This window comes from Ailuropoda melanoleuca, chromosome X, assembly GCF_002007445.2.
Source record: "Ailuropoda melanoleuca isolate Jingjing chromosome X, ASM200744v2, whole genome shotgun sequence".
NCBI classification, from domain to species: Eukaryota; Metazoa; Chordata; class Mammalia; order Carnivora; family Ursidae; genus Ailuropoda; species Ailuropoda melanoleuca.
In genome coordinates this window covers 61,230,432-61,241,648 of record NC_048238.1, presented here as the reverse complement: position 1 = coordinate 61,241,648, position 11,217 = coordinate 61,230,432, and the positions used below count along the sequence as shown (strand labels likewise).

Sequence of the window (11,217 nt, the reverse complement as noted above, 5' to 3'; positions counted from 1 at the left end):
GTTTCCCATATCTCTTCAGTAACTTATACCCTTAGAGTTTTTCTAAATTAAGTTGAATGATGGAAATTATTTGAATATCTAGATTATTTCTAAATAAGATAAAATACTGAAACATTAATTACTGCACATAGCTTTATTGCCTTTATTACTAAGAAACTAAAGATATTTGGGTGTGTTAGCAAATAAATATGTCCTGTACTAAGTTAAAATTATAGTAAAAATCATATTCTTCTAGAAATTATGAAATATAGTTGTAAATTTGTCATTCTACTGAAGCCAACATAACAGATCACAGTTTATAAATTTTTATGACTTTTTGTTTTAACATTGTTGGTTCTTTAAAATTTTGGGTTTCTTTTCAGATTTAAGGAAACCTTTCTTCTCTTAAGCTATCTATAACTTACCGCAATTTGGCAAAGTAACAAAATTGAAACAATTTTTTTTGTCCATGCTGATCTCTCTAGAATTTGAACTTTCAGTGAGTATTCTTATTTTCATGGAAATATAGTTATTTGCATGAATTCAATAAGAATCTCTTCTTCTTATAATAGGACATAATTGGAAACTGGCTCTATTACCAAATCTCTGACTAGAATGTCGTATCTGGGAGAAATATGCAGGGACTCAGATATGACTAGACATCTTTAAGGAACTAAGGTTGACTTTATGAAGCCAATAAAGCCCCTTGGAAAAACTGGCCTGGTACCTTGCTGCCAGGGTTCTCAGCAGCCTTACCAGGTAAGTAGAAAGGACATTTCCTAGCAGGCCCAGGAACCTCAGGATATTTTAGGGACCTCAGGAAGATAAGAACTTACCTAAACCCATAGATAATGCAGACACTCTGGTAGCAAATCTTTGGCTTGCTATTATCAAGAGACTTTTAAGAGTCCACTCTGACATTCCTTGTGAAAATGTCCAGCAAAGCAGACATAAAAAAGCCTATATAGTCGATCAATATTCTTGCTGCATTTGTGTAAATATTCAGGCCAAGTTTAATGAAACTGGATTTATTTTGCAAACAAATCAGTCTTACTTTATCTTTGATTGAAATGGGGGTGAGTAAAGAAGGAAAAATAAGTTTCATCAGAAAGCTATACTACACCCTTCTGGATATCAGATTCTAGTCCTCTTGTCTTTGAAATTTTTTTGCTTGCCTGTAAACTGGATTGGATGCTGAATTCTAGTTTTCTGCAGTTCCTGGATACAAATCTCCAAACAAATTTTTGTTTTTATTATGTTACATTAGTCACAATAGGGTACTTCATTAGCATTTGATGTAGTGTTCCATGATTCATTCTTTGCATATAATACCCACTGCTCATTGCAGTAAGTGCCGTCCTTAATACCCATCATTGGGCTACCCCAGAATCCCACACCACCTCCCCTCTGAAACCCTCAGTTTATTTCCCAGAATCCACAGTCTCTCATGGCTTATCTCCCCCTCTGATTTTTCCGGCTTCAGTTTTCCCTTCCTTCTAATATCCTCCATGCTATTCCTTATGTTTCACATAAAAGTGCAACTGTATGATAATTGCCTTTCTCTGCTGAACTTATTTCACTTAACATAATCCCCTCCAGTTTCACCCATGTCAATGCAAATGGTAGGTATTCATCCTTTCTGATGGCTGAGTAATATTCAATTGTATATATGAACCACGTCTTCTTTATCCATTCATCTGTTGAAGGACATCTTGGCTCCACAGTTTGGATATTTTGGGCATTGCTGCTATGAGCATTGGGGTGCATGTGCTCCTTCTTTTCATTACATCTGTATCTTTGGGGTAAATACCCAGTAGTGCAACTGCTGGGTCATAGGGTAGCTCTATTTTTAACATTTTGAGGAACCACCATACTGTTTTCCAAAGTGACTGTACCAACTTACATTCCTGTCAACAGTTACTTACATTCCTCTCCAACATTTGTTGTTTCTTGCCTTGTTAATTTTTTCCATTCTAACTGAGGTAAGGTGGTATCTCAATGTGGTTTTGATTTGAATTTCCCTGATGGTTAATCATGTTGAACATTTTTTCATGTGTCTGTTAGCCATTTGTATGTCTTCTTTGGAAAAGTGTTTGTTCATGTCTTCTGCCCATTTTTTGACTTATTTGTATTTTGGATGTTGAGTTTGAGAAGTTCTTTGTAGATCTTGGATGCCAGCACTTTATTTTTAGTGTCATTTGCAAATATCAAATATCTTCTCCCATTCCATGGGTTGCCTCTTACTTTTGTTTACTGTTTCCTTTGCTGTGCAGAAACTTTTTATCCTGATGAAGTTACCAAAGTTAATTTTTGCTTTTGTTTCCCTTGCCTTTGGAGACATGTCTTAGAAGAAGTTGCTGTGGCCAATATGCCAAGGAGGTTACTGCCTATGTTCTCCTCTAGGGTTTTGATGGATTCCTGTCTCACATCAAGGTCTTTCATCCATTTGGAGTTTATTTTTGTGTATGGTGTAAGAGAATGGTTGAGTATCATTCTTCTGTATATAGCCGTCCAATTTGCCCAGCACCATTTATTGAATAGACTCTCTTTTCCATTTGATATTCTTTCCTGATTGTCAAAGATTAGTTGACCATAGAGTTGAGGTCCATATCTGGAGTCTCTATTCTGTTCCATTGATCTATGTGTCTGTAGAGTGAAGGCAGGAATTGTAATGCCCCCAGCTTTGCTTTTCTTTTTGAACATTTCTGTGGTGATTCGGGGTCATTTCTGGTTCCATACAAATTTTAGGATTGTTTTTCCAGCTCTTAGAAAAATGGCATTGGTATTTTGATAGGGATGGCACTGAAAGTATAGATTGATCTAGGCAGCATAGACATTTTAACAATGTTTATTCTTCCAATCCATGAGCATGGAACGTTTTTCCATCTCTTTATGTCTTCTTCAATTTTTTTCATAAGTGTTCTGTAGTTTCTGGAGTATAGATCCTTTACCTCTTTGGGTAGGTTTATTCCAAGATATCTTATGGCTTTTGGTGCTATTGTAAATGGAATCAATTCTCTAATTTCTCTTTCTTCAGTATCATTGTTCAAGTATATGAAAGCAACTGATTTCTGTGCATTGATTTTCCATCCTGCCACATTACTGAATTTCTGTATGAGTTCTAGTAAATTGGGGGTGGAGTCTTTTGGGTTTTCCACATAAAGTATCATGTCATCTGCGAAGAGAGAGAGTTTGACTTCTTCTTTGCCAATTTGAATACCTTTATTTCGTTTCATTGGCTGATTGCTGATGCTAGGACTTCTACTATGTTCAACGATAATGGTGAGAGTGGGCATCCTTGTCATGTTCCTGATTTTCATGGAAAAGCTCTCGGCTTTTCCCCATTGAGAATGATATTTTCTGTGGGCATTTCATAGATGGTTTTTATTAAATTGAGGAAAGTACCCTCTATCCCCACACTCTGAAGAGTTTTAATCAGGAAAGGATGCTGTATTTTGTCAAATCCTTTTTCTGCATCAATTGAGAGGACCATGCAGTTCTTGTCTCTTCTGTTATTAATATGTTCTATCACATTGATTGATTTGTGAATGTTGAACCAACCTTGCATCCCAGGAATAAATCCCACTTGGTCATGATGGATAATCTTTTTAATGTACTGTGAATCCTATTAAGTAGGATCTTGTTGAGAATTTTGGTGTCCATACTCATCAGGGATATTGGTCTGTAATTCTCCTTTTGGATGGGGTCTTTGCCTGGTTTGGGGATCAAGGTAATACTGGCCTCATAGAATGAGTTTGGATGTTTTCCTTCTGTTTCTATTTTTTGAAACAGCTTCAGGAGAATAAGTATTATTTCTTCTTTAAATGTTTGGTAGAATTTCCCTGGGAATCCATCAAGCCCTGGACTCTTGTATTTTTGGTCTTTTGATTTTTTGGTTTTTGATCACTGCTTCAATTTCCTTACTGGTTTTGGTCTATTCAGATTGCCAGTTTCTTCCTGTTTCAGCCTTGGTAGTTTATAGGTTTCCAGGAAGTCATCCATTTCTTCCAGGTTGCTTAATTTATTGGCATATAGATGGTGATAATGATTTCTAATACTTGTTTCTATTTCCTTGGTGTTAGTTGTGATTCCTCCTCTTTCATTCATAATTGTATTAATCCAAAGTAATTTTTCTAATTTTTCTCCTATCCTTCTGACTTGGAATTATTAAAAATGTCACCTCTTTCCTGAAGCTATGCAAGCTAAAGTTGGACAACTTAATAAAAACTTCAGAGAAACTGATTTAGGAAACAAAGGGAGAAGGAAATGTAGATAAAATTAAATCTCCTTATAACCTGCAACCCATTGACAAATACTTGAGTTATGCAGGTTATAACATTCCCCCAGGATCCTGAGTCATCTTTAACATATGGAAGTCCTTTTGGAACTTCCCTTATCTTTATTTCTCCCAACCCCAAAGTATATAATCAGTTGCTTCTCACAATTCCAGGGCAGCAGGGAGCAGCAGGCATCAGTGGCAGCAGCTCTTTCAGCTCACAAGTCCTGCCTCATGCTTTAATAAAACCACCATTTTGCACTGAAGATATCTCAAGAATTCTTTCTTGGCCGTCAGCTCCAGACTCCACCAACACAACAACATTCAAAGAAACTACATCAAAATCAAACAGCTCATCTACAAACTGTCTTTGTTCCTATTACTATGTGCACCCCTCAGAAATATTACCAGAGACATTCAAACTGTAAAACAGGATACTCTGTTAGATTGCTACTGCCTGTCCTCATTTTATCTGAAGATGTTTTGAGCATGACACCTAGAATTCTCAATTGGCCAATTTAGACTGGGTTTATAGTTGGCTCTGATCATTATGGTGAAGGATAGTTGGAAGAAAGGCAGTAATAGGTAAATGACAAAAACTCGATTGGGTGACAGGCTCACGGAGGGGGATAAATCAGATTAATACAGCCCACCAACAAGCCCATCAAAACCCCTAGACTTAGAAACTCTGGTGGCAACCCTCTTGGGTTCCCTCCCTCTTCAGGAGATTTGCACTACCACTCAAACTTTACTATTGCTCAATAAAGCTTGCTTCACTGCCCACCACTCTTCATCTGGTCTACCTCTTCATTCTTCAAAGCAAGGTGACCAAGAACCACAGGCAGTAAGGAGAAGAAATCCTGTAAAAATTAGCCATTGCTTTCCTTTCGTTTTCATAGAATTGACTCTTATTACATGCCTGGTGTATGTATTTGTACCATATAAGCCTAACTTTGGGAGCTCACCTGCCTCACTGCTTCCTGAAATGAGACATGACCCTTTAACTGAACTGACATATACTCAGGACTAAAAGACTGGTTCAATGAGATATGGAGCAATCTAACAACTCAGGTCAGGTTCAAACCTACTTACACCATATGTCCCAAGATGTTAAAATATTCCACAATATTACCCAATCTTTGAACAGATTCCTTGGGCCCCTGACCTATTTTTATGACTGGAAACTTGAAGTTTGGGACAATGGCTTGCTTATATACTTGTTATAGGATTTGCTATTGAAATCCTATTTCAACATGTCCTTTCTTGTTTACAACACACCCTACCCTTGACTTTCAGTATATTTTCTACCCAGGCCATGAAAAGTCTTAACATTAAATCTGATGCCTCCAGCATCACAGGGTGGATTATAGTATAAACCTTAACATTGATTTTTCTTTTTTGTGATGCAAACACCTGATTCAAACTTTGATTGCTGAGGCATGCACTTCAAAGGGGCATCCACTTCAAAGATGGCTATCTGAATGAACACATTGCCAGCCACATGATGTGATTAAGAGCCAAGTTACTGCCCCTCTCCCACCAGCTCCTTTGATTTCCATAACTAGCCATTTGGGCTGCTTCTTTGTTTGTTTCTTGTTTTTTTTGTCTCTTCCCATGCTTTAAATTCCCACTCATATTTTAAATTTACTACTAATGAGTGAACCTGTGAAACCCCAGCACTCTCTCTTGAATCCAATTAAAGCAGAACCCCAGGCCTGTGCATGCTGTCTCTGCCCTCTCATAACATTACTGTGTGGCCCCAGGTGTGCTGCATAAATTCCTGGATTTGGAATCAATAAATTTGTCTCTTTAAAAGTTTCCCAATTATTATTGTTGAGGATATCTTACAATCATAAGCTTCTGGTTAGTCTGGTCCAGGCACAATATTGGTTATTGATAACTTGAGACCAGCACAAAACAATCCCTTAGCATATCATTCATAGTTGTTTTAAATTCCTAATCTGATAATTCCAATATTTTTGCCACGTCTGGTTCTAATGTTTGTTTTGTCTCTTCAAATTATGTTTTTCACATTTCAGTGTGTTTTATAATTTTTGCCTTGATAGCTGAACATAATGTATAAGGTAAAAGGAGCTACTAAAAACAGGCCTTTAATAATGTTGTGACGAGGTGTGGGGTAAAGGGAAGTGTTCTCTAATATTGTGATTATTCTCAGTCTTTTAGTGGGCCTATGCCTCTGGATTGTAAACTTCACAAGTGTTTTACATTTTTTTTCTCTCCCTTTAGGTAGAACCAGATGGTTAGAGTGGGCTGGATTTAGATATTTCCCTCCTTGCACGAGGAAGGCCAGAGCTGATTATATTGGGTAATTTGTCCACTTTAGTTAAGTTCTTTTTTTTTATATAATACTTTCATTATATTATGTTATTCACACAGTACATCCATGGTTTTTGATGTAAAGTTCGATGATCCATTAGTTGTGTATAACACCCAGTGCACCATGCAATACATGCCCTCCTTACTACCCATCACCAGCCTATCCCATTTCCCCACCCCTCTGAAGCCCTCAGTTTGTTTCTCTGAGTCCATAGTCTCTCATGCTTCATTCCCCCTTCTGATTACCCCCCCTTTTGTTGAGGACTTTTTTTTTGCATCTATTTTCATCAAAGATACTGGCCTGTAGTTCTCTTTTTTGTAGTATTTTTATATGGCTTTGGTATCAGTGTGATACTGGTGTCATAGAATGAATGGAAGTTTCTTTTCTCTTCTATTTGTTGGAATACTTTGTGAAGAATAAGTATTAACTCTTCTTTAAATATTTGGTAGAATTTCTCTGTGAAGCCATTTGGTCCTGGACTCTGTTTGTTATGTTTTGATTACTTATTTAATCTCCTTGGTGGTAATTGGTGTGGTCAAATTTTATATATTTCTTACTGCTTCAGTTTTGTAGTTTATATGTTTCTAGGAATTTATCCATTTATTCTATGTTGTCCAGTTTGTTTGCATATAGTTTTTTATAATATTCTCTTAAAATTGTATTTCTGTGATGTAGTTAGTTCTCTTTTTGCACTTGTGATTTGGTTTATTTGAGTTCTCTCTCTCTCTCCCTGAGTTTGGTTAGAGGTCTCTCAAGTTTGTTGAACTTTTTATGAACCATCTCTTGTTTTCATTGATCTGTTCTATTGTATTTTTAAAGTATTCTTTATCATTTTTCTTCCTTTACTGTTTGTTTCCTTCCTTCTGCTGGATTTGGGTTTTGTCTCGGCTTCTTTTTCTACCCCTTTTAGGTTTAGGGTTAAGTTGTTCATTTAAGATTTGTCTTGCTTCCCTGAAGTAGACCTGTACTGGTATAAACTTCCCTCTTATCACAGCTTTGTTATATCTGAGAGGTTTTTGATCGTTGTGTTTTCATTTCCATTTTTTTCCATGTACTTTTTAATTTCTTCTTTGATATCTTGGTTGACCCAGGCATTGTTTAGTAGCATTTTTTTTTTACCTCCTTGTATCGTGCTCTTTCCAGATTCTTTCTTGTGCTTGATTTCTAGTTGCATTGCGTTGTGGTCAGAAACGATGGATGGTATGACTTTGATTTTTTTTTAATTTAGTGAGGGCTGTTTTGTGACCTAAAATATGGATGTATTCTGGAGAATGTTCCATGTGCCCTTGAAAAGTATGTGTATTCTGCTATTTTAGGATAGAATGTCTGAAAATATATGTTAAATCCATCTAGTCCAGTGTGTCCTTCAAAGCTACTGTTTCCTGGTTTATTTTTTGTTTTGATAACAAGTCCATCAATGTAAGTGAGACGTTAAGTACCTTACTATTATTATATTACTATTGATTAGTTCCTTTATGCTTGTTATTAGCTGCTTTAAGTATAAGGGTGCTCCCATGTTGGATGCATAAATATTTACAATTGTTCCACTCGTTTGTCTCTTTTATTATTATATATTGCCCTTCTTTGTTTTCTTTTTCCCAGAGATTGTTTTGAAGTCTATTTTGTCTGATAAATGTACTCAGGCTTTCATGTGGTAAATATTTCCCTGATAAATGTTTCTTAATCCCTTCACTTTCAAACTGTTGGTGGTATCTTTATATCTGAAATGCATCTCTTGTAGGCAACATATACATGGATTTTTTTTTTACCCACTCTGTCAACTTATGTTATTTGATTGGAGCATTCAGTCCATTTACATTCAAAGCAATTCCTTTTTGTAATGTTTTTTTTATTATATTATGTTAGTCACCATACACTACATCCCTGGTTTTTGATGTAAAGTTGGATGATTCATTAGTTGTGTATAACACCCAGTGCACCATGCAATATGTGCCCTCCTTACTACCCATCACCAGCCTATTCCCATTCCCCCACTCCCCTCCCCTCTGAAGCCCTCAGTTTGTTTCCCAGAGTCCATAGTCTCTCATGCTTCATCCCCCCTTCTGATTACCCCCTTTCTTTATTCCTTTCTTCCCCTAACGATCTTCCTAGTTCTTATGTTCCATAGATGAGACAAATCATATGATAATTGTCTTTCTTTGCTTGACTTATTTCACTTAGCATTATCGCCTCCAGTGTCGTGCATGTTGCAGCAAACGTTGAGAAATCATTCTTTTTGATAGCTTAGTAATATTCCATAGTATATATGGACCACAGCTTCTTAATCTAGTCATCTGTTGAAGCGCATCTCTGCTCCACCCATGATTTAGCTATTGTGGATAATGCTGCTATGAACATTGGGGTGCATATGGCCCTTCTCTTCACTACGTCTGTATCTTTGGGGTAAGTACCCAGTAGTGCAATAGCTGGGTCATAGGGTAGCTCAATTTTTCACATTTTAAGGGACTTCCACACTGTTTTCCAGAGTGGCTATACCAACTTGCATTCCCACCAACAATGTAGGAGGGATCCCCTTTCTCCACATCCTCTCCAGCAATTGTTTCTGGCCTTGTCAATTTTTGCCATTCTAACTGGCATAAGGTGGTATCTTAGTGTGGTTTTGAGTTGGATTTCCCTGATGGCTAATGATTTGGAACATTTTTTCATGTGTCTGTTACTCATTTCTATGTCATCATTGGAAAAGTGTCTGATCATATCTTCTGCCCATTTTTGGATTTCTTTATTTGTTTCTTGTGTATCGAGTTTGAGAAGTTCTTTGTAGATCTTGGATACCAGTCTTTTACCTGTAGTAATGATTTGCAAATATATTCTCCCATTCTGTGGGCTGAGTCTTAGTTTTTTTTCACTGTTTCCTTGGCTGTGCAGAAACTTTTTATCTTGATGAAGTCCCACAAGTTCATTTTATCTTGTGTTTCTCTTGCCTTTGGAGATGTGTCATGAAAAAGGTAGCTTTGACCGAAATCGTAGAGGTTGCTGCCTATGTTCTCCTCTAGGATTTTCATGGATTCCTGTCTCACATCGAGGTCTTTCATACATTTCGAGGTCATCTTTGCATATGGTGTGCGAGAGTGGTCAAGTTTCATTCTTTTGCATGGAGCTGTCCAATTTTCCCAGCACATTTATTGAAGAGTCTTTTTTCCACAGGACGTTTTTTCCTGCTTTATCAGAGATTAGCTGCCCAAAGAGCCGAGGGTCCATTTCTGGGTTCTCTATTCTATTCCATTGGTCTATGTGTCTGTTTTTGTGCCAGTACCATGCTGTCTTTGTGATAACAGCTTTGTAGTACAGCTCAAAATCCGGCATTGTGATGCCCCCAGCTTTGGTTTTCCTTGTCAACAGTTCCTTGGCGATTCGGTGCCTTTTATGGTTCCATACAAATTTAAGGACTATTTGTTCCATGTCTTTGAAAAATGTCATTGGTATTTTGATCGGGATAGCATTGAAATTTTAGATTGCTCTGGGTAGCATGGACTTTTTAACTATGTTAATTTTTTCGATCCATGAGCATGGAATATTTTTCCATCTTTTTGTGTCTTCTTCAATGTCTTTCAAGAGTGATTTATAGTTTCTACAATATAAATCCTTTAGGTCTTTGGTTAGGTTAGTTCCAAGGTAACGTACGGTTTTTGGTGTTATTGTGAATAGGATGGGTTCCCTGATTTCTCTTTTTCAGTCCCATTATTCGTGGATAGAAATGCAACTGATTTTTTTTTGTTTTTATTTTTATTTTTTTAAATGATTTTTTATTATATTATGTTAGTCACCATATAGTATATCCCCGGATTCCAATGTAAAGTCCGATGCTCCATTAGTTGCGTATAACACCCAGTGTACCATGCAATACGTGCCCTCCTTACCACCCATCACCAGTCTATCCCATTCCCCCAACCCCCTCCCCTCTGAAGTCCTCAGTTTGTTTCTCATAGTCCATAGTCTCTCATGTTTCATTCCTCCTTCTGATTACCCCCTCTTTCTTTATCCCTTTCTTCCCCTACCGATCATCCTAGTTCTTATGTTCTATAGATGAGAGAAATCATATGATAATTGTCTTTCTCTGCTTGACTTATTTCACTTAACATTATCTGCTCCCCTGCCGTCCATGTTGCAGCAAATATTGAGAATTTGTTCTTTCTTATAGCTGAGTAATATTCCATTTTACAATAAACCACAGCTTCTTAATCCAGTCATCTGTTGAAGGGCATCTCAGCTCCTTCCACGATTTAGCTATTGTGAACAATGCTGCTATGAGCATCGGGGCGCATATGGCCCTTCTCTTCACTACGTCTATATCTTTGGGGTAAACGCCCAGTAGTGCGAAGGCTGGGTCGTAGGATAGCTCAATTTTTAACTTTTTAAGGGACCTTCACACTGTTTTCCAGAGTGGCTGTACCAACTTGCATTCCCACTAACAATGTAGGAGGGATCCCCTTTCTCCACATCCTCTCCAGCAANGCATCGGGGCGCATATGGCCCTTCTCTTCACTACGTCTATATCTTTGGGGTAAACGCCCAGTAGTGCGAAGGCTGGGTCGTAGGATAGCTCAATTTTTAACTTTTTAAGGGACCTTCACACTGTTTTCCAGAGTGGCTGTACCAACTTGCA

General features: G+C 37.4%; 1 pseudogene; it reads left to right on the top strand.

Moving 5' to 3' along the window:
* The first annotated feature begins 666 nt into the window (after positions 1-666).
* Positions 667-11,217, top strand: part of LOC100474597 — a 35,308-nt pseudogene continuing 24,757 nt past the window's right edge.